Source organism: Orycteropus afer, unplaced genomic scaffold (assembly GCF_000298275.1).
Source record: "Orycteropus afer afer isolate SDZICR_OR568_19922 unplaced genomic scaffold, OryAfe1.0 scaffold00012, whole genome shotgun sequence".
Taxonomy (NCBI): Eukaryota; Metazoa; Chordata; class Mammalia; order Tubulidentata; family Orycteropodidae; genus Orycteropus; species Orycteropus afer.
The window spans coordinates 5,577,439-5,588,904 of NW_006921599.1; positions in this window are offsets into that span (position 1 = coordinate 5,577,439).

Genomic DNA, 11,466 nt, shown 5'->3' on the forward strand with positions numbered 1-11,466 from the left:
GTGTGCTATCGAGTCAGCTCCAACTCATAGCAACCCCTCCTTGGGTTTCTGAGGCAGTATCACTATGGAAGTAGGTTGCCCCATCTTCCTTCCAAGGAGTGGCTGGTGGATTTGAACCACCAGCCTTCTGGTTAGCAGTCAAGTGCCTTAGGCACTATGCTACCAGAGCTCCTAAGCAGCACATAGCTGTAATTAAAAATCCCTGGTCTTCTTGGTGCTGCCAATGAGTAGAAATGTTTAGCATTGCTAAAAGTCTGTTATGTACCATGGGAGAAACTTTGGATAAGGCTGAGTTCTGAAAAAAATTCATGTATAACTTGATTCTGCGTACATAAAACTACCCTTTATAACTGTGTATAAAGGGAAAAAGAGATTCCAAGTTCCAGCACTGGCAATTAGGAACATCTAATGCTCCTAATTTCTAACTTTCATGTTACTGTAAGTAATCCTTTGTGACAAGTCTTCTTTCGAAAAATACCTCTCAGGGACAAGAATTAAAGAATGAGGCCAATTGCTCCTCCTTGGTTGGTAGGAGGTCAAGGACTCCATAAGCAAAAATTTCCAATGCCTCTTGTCATGTTTTTGTACACTAGCTAGAAGTTATCCATACATTTATTGCCTATCATAATATTTAAATGGGTAATAAAGTTTAACAGGTTTTTCTACTTAGCTGATGTTACAAAGATTAAACCGTGCTTCCTGAGACTAGAAGCTTTGTTTAATTGCATGCAAATGCCTCCAAAATTACTGCCAGTATGAAATACAGAGATATAGACTGATGAAAGGCAGACTAGCAAAAACAAAGTAATTGGTGGAGCTGTGACCTTAGTGGATGCTTCTAAAGTTAGACACTACGTGGGTACACTGATGAGGAACCTATCACAATACTTATATGAGACTCTAAAGATGTTAAAATAAAATTTAAAAAAATCACTAAGAGATATATTGAGCTACATCCAGTAAAATCTCATCAACTAGTTATTTTACCATTTGATAAAATGCACAAATCAGTGATACATTTCCCCTTAGTAGGAACATTACAAAAACTTACACAATAAAAGCAATACATGACATCCAAACCAAAATCAAACTCATGCTATCATGTTGATTGTGACTCATAGTGACTCCTACTGGGTTTCCAAAGCTGTCCATCTTTATGGAAGCAAATCGCCTCATCTTTCTTCCATGGAGTAGCTGGTAGGATTGAACCACCGATCCCTTGCTTAGTAGCCAAATGTCTTAACCACAGCACAACCAGAGCTCCTTAATAAATGACATAGTTCTTGCCAAAAAGTTGCTGGTTATGTCACTAATTAATGTGGATCATATGCCTTTCCTGGATAGCTTGCCAAAGTGAGGCTCACTCATCTTTTGGTGTCACTCAAGAAAAAATAGTTGCTATTTCTAAGATTATTTTACATGTCTGAAAGGAATCACATTCTTAGGTGGCTGTGAAAGAAATGTATTTTAAGTTTTAAACTAGCTGCTGTCAAGTCAATTTCAACTCATGGAAACCCCATGTGAGTCAGAGTAGTACTATGTCCCATAGCATTTTCACTGGTTAACTTTGTGGAAGTAAATCATGAAGTCTTTCTTCTGAGGCACTTCTTGGTGGACTTGAACTGCAAACCTTTCAGCACACAGCTGAGTGTATAACTGTTTGCACCATCCAGGAATGCATATAAATGTGTGTGTCTAAATATACAATTAACAGTATCCTTTAAATAACTGTATCCTTTTGAATTTCTATATTTACATTAGGCCAAATTGACACATTTTTTAGCTATTGTTTGACTTAGATTCAATTTGTTTTGTCTCCATTTCACTTACTCCCCAAATCTAGTTGTAATACTGAAGTGTTTGGTATATTGTGTAAAAATAAATTATTGCTCCTGAAATTCTGATACCACTTTGTTCTTACTGGCAGAAAGCAGCTTCAACATAGACAAGGGGGGAGAAAAGAATAAAAGAGAGATTCTAGTTTCACCCTTGGTTTGTTTTGTGTCTTTGATACTACTTTTGTTTCATCCAAACCATCAAAAAAAATGTAAAATTAGGTTCCATCTGTATCTCTTACTAAGTCAACTCTTTAAGTAAAAATAAGGAGTGTTTCAAAGTGGGCTCTGAAGTCTGTTTAGTAATAAAGACACTGAACCCACATCCATCTAGTTGAGTCTGATTCATAGAGACCCTACAGGACAGAATAGAACTGTCCAATAGGACTTCCAAGACTATAAATCTTTATGGAAAAAGATTGCCTCATCTCTCTCCCACAGAGTGGCTAGTGGGTTTGAACCACTGAACTTTTGGTTAGCAGCTTTAACCACTGTGGAACCAGAGCTCCTTCAAAGACACTGAAAGAGGGAGGAATTTGGGTTGGTTCCAGCACTTTGAGTTGGTTTCCTGTACTTCATGGTTTTCTAGAACTTTACTGGTAAATATTAAGAAATAACAACAACAACAACAACAAAAGATTAACTTATAATAATAATAATAATAATAAATATCCAAAGTTTATCTTCTTATTCTTGGTTTCTGCTCCTGTCTCCTTAGCTCAGCTTCTTATCTTATATCCCCAAAATTCAAGCCCCAAACCTGGTATCATTCTTTACTACCCCATTCTCCCTCAACCCACACCCAATCAATCACTTACCAAGTTCTATTTTTCCATCTCCTAAGCCCTGGTGCTCTAGTAGCATAGTGCCTAAGGCAGTTGACTGCTAACCAGAGGTCTGACGGTTCAAACCCACCAGCCACTCCTTGGAAGGAAGGTTGGGCAATCTACTTCCATAGTGATACCACCCAAGGAGGGGGTCACTATGAGTCGGGTCTGACTTGATGGCACACAACAACAACAGTAAGCCTTGGTGGTGCAGGGGCTAAGCATTTAGCTGCTAACCAAAAGGTCAGCAGTTCAAATACACCAGCCAATCCATGGGAAAAAGATGCAACAATCTGCTTTGTAAAGATGTACAGCCTTGGAAAACTTAAGGGGCAGTTCTATTCTGTCCTATGTCAAAATTGACTCAACAGCAATAGATCTGGTTTAGGTTTGAGTCTTGGTGGTCCAATGGTTAAACACTTGGTCACTAACCAAAAAGTTGGCGCTTTCAACCCCCCATTGGCTCTGTGGGAGAAAAGATTTGACTGTAAAGATTACAGGCTAGGAAATTCTGTGGGGCAGTTCTCTGTTGTATAGGGTCACTATGAGTCACAATCAACTTGATGGTAAACCATAACTATATATCAATCTGTCTTCCTTTTTCCAGCCTTATTGCAGCTTTGCTCATTTAGGGTACTGAGTTTCTTACAAGTCTCACCTGAGTTTCTACAACAACCTCCTAATAGGTTACTTTGCCTCTTGTTTCATTTCCATCTAATCTGTTTTCCACAAAGAGACCAATAATCTTTCAATATGTTGTTGCTGTTGTCAGGTGCCATGGAGTCAGCTCCAACTTGCACTGACCCCTACGTACAACAGAACGAATACTACCCAGTCCTGCACTAGGCTCACAATCATGGCTATACCTGAGCCTGTTGTTGTAGCTACTGTGTCAATCCATGTCTTTCAGGGCCTTCTCATTTTTTTGCTGACCCTTTACTTTACCAAGCATGATATCCTTCTCCAGGAATGATCCCTTCTGATAAGATGACTAAAGTGGGTGAGAGGAAATTTGGCCATTCTTACTTCCAAGGAGCATTCTGGCTGCACTTCTCCCAGGACAGATTTGTTAGTTCTTCTGGCAGTCCATGGTACTTTCTGTATTCTTTGCCAACACCACAACTCAAAAGCTTTAACTCTTCTCTGGTCTTCCTTATTCATTGTCCAGCTTTCAACATACAAATCTGGTTACGTCATTTTCCTCCCTTAAACACTTTGTCATCCTGTTGTCCTAACTCTTCATTATCACCCCTTATAGTTTGATTCTTAAGGATCTCTCCAGGCTGGTGAGTACCTCTCTTGTTGCTTTTTTTATGTCCAGCCACATGTTCCCAAGTGCTGGGTCAGGCACCTCATCACACTTTGTCCCTTGGATAGGTTCTTTCTTCTGCCTGTTACATCCTCCTCACTTTCTATCTCCCTTTACCTGGCCAATTACTTCTCTAGGCTTAGACATCACTTCTGCTTATAAACCTTTCCTGACTCCCTGCTCTACCAAACATATGTTTTCATTCTAAGTAGACCAGTCGAACCTTAATTTCCTCTATCATAGCACCTTTCTCACTTTATTATAATAGCCTGTTAATATGTCTGTAAACCCAACTAGATTGTAAACTCTGTGAAGCTATGTACCACACCCCCAGGACAAAGATCTACCCGGAAAGACTTTTAATATTAAATAAGATTTTTTTTTTAAGAATTAATAACTGAACCTAAGAAGAATTTAGAAGGGAGAATAATAAAATAAGCCAAAGAAAATCAATGGAAAGACTCAACCAAGATAAAAGAATTCAGTAAACTGGAAAGCAGAAAAACAGTATTTTTTTTAAAGAGGAAATATGCACACTATAAAGTGAATACATCTGTGGCAAATAAAAGAAAAAGCACACACAGAAATGAAAAGTTTGGTATGAGAAAGTACAACAAATATCAAAGACATTTAAAATTATGTTTATGGTTTAGAACAGTTTTTAGAATGGCAAATTCCTTTGGTAACATGAATAACCAAAATTGACTTAAGAATGAAGTCTGAAAATTCCAATAACATTGGAAGAAATTGAAAAAGTTTTCAAGTAATTACTTCAAAACAAACAAATGAAGCTAGGCAGCTTTATAGGTTTCAAATTTTCAAGGAGCAGATAATTTCTGATAGATAAATTGTTCCATGGAATAGAACAGAACAAAACAAAAAACTATAAAATTCAATTCCTGAACCTGAAATGACTACTTCCAAAAACTTAATAAGTGAATCAAAACCTCTACATTGAATAGAAATCTCATCTTTATATAGTTGCCAAAACCTAAAAACCAAACTCACTGCCATTGAGTCGATTCTGACTCATGGTGACCTCCATTGGGTTTTCAAGGCTGTAAATCTTCACAAAAGTAGATTGCCTCATCTTCTTTCAGTGAAGCAGCTGATGGGTTCAAACCTCTGAGCTTCTGGTTAGCAGCCAAAAGCCATATCCACTGCACCACCAAAGCTTTTTTATATATAGCTGCAGTAGTCCTTAAAACAATTACAACCCAAATCCAACAGCACTTTAAATTATCTACCACATGCATGTAATATTTATTCCTAGAACTCAAGAATGGTTAACTGAGAGAAATAGGTTAACACATTACATCATGAGAAAAAATAACAAGAAACCTTCTAAAGTATTTTCTACAGATGCTGATAATACATTCAGCAAACTTAGTCTCATTCAGGATAAAAATTCTTAGAAAATTGAAAAGTAAAGGAAATTTGCTCAAGTTGCTAATGAATACCTGATGACTGAACAGCAGAGATTGTTCATTAAAACCAGGAAAAAGATTAGAATGTTTAATATCATTATTACTGTACACAGGAATACTCTAAATATCAGTTTTGACTTACACTTGATCAAAATCTACTATCAAGTTTTTGCTTTGATCTTGGCTGTGGAAAACTGAAAACCCAAATGGATTCTAATTGAATTTCTGGCATTCCTCATGCCTGAACAAAGATCATCAAAAAAACAAACTCATTGCTGTGGAGTCGGATCCAACTCATAGTTACCCCTCCTCGGGTTTCCGAGGTGGTATCCCTACGGAAGTAGATTGCCCAACCTTCCTGATCATATGATTGTACGTACAACATTCATGTGTAATTGGTGATGATTGACAGTTAATACTGGAATGAGTAAAATTTTCATTTTATAGGACATATTAAGGAGCTCTGATGGTGTAATGGATAAGGGACTTGGATGCTAACTGGAAGGGCAGCAGTTCAAACCCACCAGCTGCTCTGCAGAAGGAATACTGAGTGATCTACTTCCATAAAGATTTACAGCCTTGGAAACCCAATGGGGTCACTATGAGTCAGAATCAAGTTGACGGCAGTGAGTTTGGTTTTTTTTTTTGGTTTGAGGTCAAATTGATAAAATAGCAATTTCTTATGTTTTAGTTTAACACAAATATTTAGATAAAGTATATTTGCTAAATAACTTTACTGAGGATATTGTATCTGTTGAGGTAAGTAGGGTGTGCCATGAATGAGACAGCTGAGATGCCTGGTAAGAAGGGATCTGTGCCTACACTCAACCAACTTCTTCATGAATTCTAGCCTGCACTGAGTGATGTTGGCTAGGGATTGGTTGAGACTGTGGCATATAATATCCATATTGAACCATCAAAGATTTATAAAAAAAAATAAATGATGTTGTTGTTGTTGTCTAAGAAGATTAAGAGATTAGATTATATAATACTAGTAATCGTTACAGAATTGCTTGGTATACCAGTATTCATATCATTTAAAATTAAGAACTGCATTTACTTTTTCATTTATTTAACTTTACTCAAGCCCTAAGTATTTCAAAAAAGTGTTCTGCTTGGGAATTCTTCACCTGTGAAGTGAATTCAATGCAGAATGTGAACACTACCACCTTAACTTTTCACGAGGAGGTGAAACTCTAAAATCATGTAAAATAACAATCTTTGAGTTTTTGTAATGTTGTAATGAAGAGTATAAAGGTTATAGAAGATATAAAAGTGGCAAGCTACATTTGATATTGTGAATTTAACTTCAAAATAACAAACTTAACCAGAATGCTCGAAGATAATTCCATATGTCTTTGAGTTTCCAAACCGAAGGCTAAAAAGTTCATTCAAATGATTGTTACAGATAGACAAACATTTTCAGTAGTTGATGGGGGATTATTCACATTTGTACAATCTATGGATACCAGGCACAAAGTTTCTTTGTAAGGATAAGTAGGTATGCAAATAGCCACCATCAAGTTGATTCTGACTCATGGAGACTTCATTTGCAACAGAATGAAACACTTCCTAGTCCTTCCTTCATCCTCACCCCTCTGGCATGCCCATTTTTGGAGCTGTTGTGCTAAACTCATCTCACTAAGGGGCTTCCTAGCTGGCCCTCTGCTTCACCATGACTGAAGTCTTCTTCCTCCAGTGGTCGAACCCTCCTCATGATGTGTCCAAAGAAAGCAAGTTGGACTCTGTAAATCTTCACCCAAATCCTAAAAAATTTAAAAAAATAAAACAAAGAAAGCAAGTTGGATAATGTTCTGTCTTGATCTATAATTGGCTAATTTTCAGAAGTACATTACCAGCTCTTTCCTCCCGGTCTGTCTTAGGATGGAAGCTTTGCTGAAACCTGTCCACTGTAGGGGAACCTGCTGGTATTTGAAACATCAGAGAGATAGCTTTCAGCATCATAGCAACATGCAAGCCACCACAGTACCACAGATTGACATATGGGTAGTGGCCTTCTTTGCATACATATTACTAAAAAATGTTTTCCTGAATCACATTTTGCTGTGCATAAAAGGTTCTTGAGGTTATTAAATGGGCTATTTCAATATCTTATGCATCAGTTGTTGGGACATGCAAGACCAATCAGAAGTACTTTTGAATTTGACAGCATGGTAAATTAATGCTGGATTAGTTAAATTTCTCTTTTCATTGCTGATGAGAGATTGGGGGACAAAAACTAACAAGATAGTGAGTCTGTTAGGGGAAATACTTATAGAATGGAATTAGTAGCGATAATTAACATCAACAATGGTTGTCCATTGATTGGCTACGGCTGTAATTGATTAGAAATCATAGGCATAGGCTGTTTTATCCATTCCCTGCAGTTGTGTTTGGAAACTACGTAGCATAGTGTATTTTAATAGAATGACCTACCTTATGAAGAAAGATCATAGAATGCTTCCATTTTTACTCTTTAGTCAAAGAAAACTACTGGTTTTGAAGAGATTTGGTGATTGGCTTACCATGTTTGAAAAAAAGAAAAAGCAGCTAAAGAAAGAAAGCAGCTATTACATGTAAAAATGTTGCCTGAACAAAATAAAATCTCAATACTGTGTGTTGCAGCTAACAGTCTAGAAGGATATTCTAATCGTCAGAGGTTGTTTTCAGAGAAAAGTACTGTTGGCTGAACAGCTCAAGAAATAATCAAATATGATGAGTCTTAACATGATGCCTGCTGAGAAAATACTACCATTCCACTCCAGAAAAGATGCTGCAATTAGTATGCAGGCAATTAAAGTGGAGATGCTGAGGGAAAATCAGAGATGATTCTGTTATCCTGAAAGCCATTATTGTGACATTTCTAAATCCAAGGTTTGAGGTAGATTTTTCTCAAATGATATTTTTGAATGCAAAATACATTAAAAATAAAAATGAAAGTGAAGGCAAAAATCTGGCTCTGAAAATATTCAGGAAGCATCTTCTTCAATAGTACATAAAAGTTCAGTTGGTGGGAATGCTTCATAGAAATTACATCACTGTGGTCCAAATCTTTAAGGCCAGGAGTTGAAAAATAAAATAAAATAAAATAACTTTCCTTGTTTGGTGTTCTTTGAGAGGAAGGAAGAGTTAGAGTCCGTGCCTACCCCAGTAGAAGAGAAAAAAAAAAAAGTTGTCTGATGAGTTAATTTCATCTCATGGTGACTCCATGTGTTTCAAAATAGAACTGTGATCCAGAGTGTTTTCAATGGCTAATTTTTCAGAAGTCGATAACTAGTCTGTTTTCCTAGACACCTCTGTGTAGATTCAAGCTACCAAACTTTTGGTTTAGTAGCCAAGTGCTTAACCATGTAGGCCATCCAGAGACTCTCTAGTAGAGCTAGCCAAAAACTCTCTCCTCTGCCACCCTCACTTAAACTGAACATTTACTTAACATCTTCAGTATAGCCTGGTAACCACAGGAACAACCTAATTGCCAACAATGCTATGTTTTATCAGTCTCCAACCATAAGATCCATTTTTTAAAAACTATTAAAAATACTGATGATAGAATTATAATAATCATTTTTAATAAGCTCACAGATTAATTTTGGACTCTTACTATTTTTTATATTCATAATATGTGGCTTGCTATGGTTTTTGTTAAATATTAATTTTAACATTAGCCTATCGATAAACCAAACCAAACCAAACCAAACTCACTGCCATCAAGTTGATTCTGACTCATAACAACCCCCATTGGGTTTCCAAGGCCATAAATCTTTATGGAAGCAGACGACCTCATCTTTCTTCCACAGAGCAGCTGGTGAGCTTGAACCCTGACCTTTTGGTTAGCAGCCAAATGCTTTAACCACTACACCACCAAAGCTTCTTTAGTCTACTGATGTTGTTGTTGTTGTCAGGTGCTGTCAAGTCAGCTCCGACTCATAGCAACCCCATGTACTGGGCAGAATGAAACACTGCCCAGTCCTGTGCCAACTTCACAATCTTTGCTATACCTGAGCCCATTGTTGTAGCAACTGTGTCAATCCATCTCCTTGAGGGCCTTCCCCTTCTTCTCTCACCCTCCAGTTTACCAAGCATGATATCTTTCTCCAGGGAATGGTTCCTTCTGACAATATGGCCAAAGTAGGTGAAACAAAATCTGGCCATTCTCACTTTCAAGGAGCATTCTGGCTGCACTTCTTCTAGGACAGATTTGTTCATTCTTTTGGCAGTCCATGGCACCTTCGATATTCTTCACCAACACTATAACTCAAAAGCATCAACTCTTCTTCAATCTTCTTTGTTCATTGTCCAGCTCTCACATGCATATTAAGTCACTGAAAATACCATGGCTTGGATTAGGCACACCTGACTCTTTAGGGAGACATCTTTGCTCTTCAGCACTTTAAAGAGGTCCTTTGCAGCAGATATGCCCAGCTCAACATATTGTCTGATGTCTTGACTGATGATTGTGTCTGATGTCTTTTGGTGTTGATTGTGGAACCAATTAATGTGAAATCTTTAACAACTTCAATCTTTTCTCCATTTATTGTGATGCTGCTTTTTGGTCCAGTTGTGAAGATTTTCATTTTCTTTATGTTGAGATGTAATCTATACTGCAGACTGAAGTCTTTCGTCTTCATCAGTAAGGGCTTCAAGTCATCCTCACTTTCAACAAGCAGAGTTGTGTTGTCTGCATATTGCAGGTTGTTAGTGAATCTTCCTCCAATCCTGATGCCATGTTCTTCTTCATATAGTCCAGCTTCTCAGATTATTTGTATGGATTGAATAAGTATGGTGAAATAACCTATTGATAGTCCTCTAAAATGTCTATTCAGTTTCCTTGTTCTGAATATTGCAATAAAAATACTAGCTAATGTATTAAATCATGAAATAGAAATGAAATATAATTCCTGAATAACAGAAGATAAAATTATTTGCAGAAGACTTGAATATAATGACAGGAAAACTATGAACATCAACTGAAATGTTCTTAGAGTTGAACTTAAAACTTTGGCACTTTACAGTTCTGAAACAAGATTTCAATAATTAGAAAGAGGTAAACTTTTAGTTATAAGAAAAATTAGCATTCTAAGGACAACTGAACCACCAAACCCACTGCCATCAAGTTGATTTTGACTCTTAGCAATTCCCATTGGGTTTCTAAGGCCATAAATCTTTACGGAAGTGGATTGCCTCATCTTCCTACTATGGAGTGGCTGGTGGGTTTGTACCACTAACTTTCTGGTTAGCAGTCAAATGCCTTAGGCACTGTGCCACCAGAACTCCTTTGAAAAGACATAAATGCTTCTTAATTAAGTTGTAGGTTTAGCAAAGTCTTAGTCACAATTCCAGTGGAATTTATTTTGAAACTTAAGCAAAAATATGTATAAAGATTATCTCAAACAATAAATAGGTTTGTATGGCTATTTTTTTTTAAATTAATGATGCAATGAAAATTTCTCTTTTAGATACGAAACTATTTTGTAAGGTAGCATGAAATAAAATAATGTGATTTTGCTGAAAAAAATGGAAAGATAAAAACTGAAACAAATTACATTGCTAGAAACAGATCACAAATATATGGAGAAGTGATGAATTTTGGATTAAACAACATAAAGAAGATTAGCTCTTTGGGGAGAAACAAGTCAAAAGACTTATCTCTCCCCATAGACCATTAAATGAATCAGTGTTTAAGAAGAGCTGACAACAGTGTCTGACATATAGGAAGCTCTATAAAAGTGTTTATTGAATAAAGAAAACAAATAAGATAACAAGATAAATTACAGAAATTTATATAAAAACAAACCATTAGAAATAAATAACACATAGCTGAATGTTTAACTGATTTTGAGAAAGCAGGGAATTTCTAGACACACAAGAAAGGTTAAAAAAATTCATACATTGACTATGTTTTGTCTAACACTAGAAATAAAATTCAAAGCTAACAACAAACTGGGAGAAATATTTCTTAGCAAGTATGGTAGTATGGTTGTTGTTGTTGTTGTTGTTGTTGTTATGTGCCGTCGAGTCGGCCCCGACTCATAGCGACCCCTCCTTGGGTTTCCGAGGCAGTATCACTA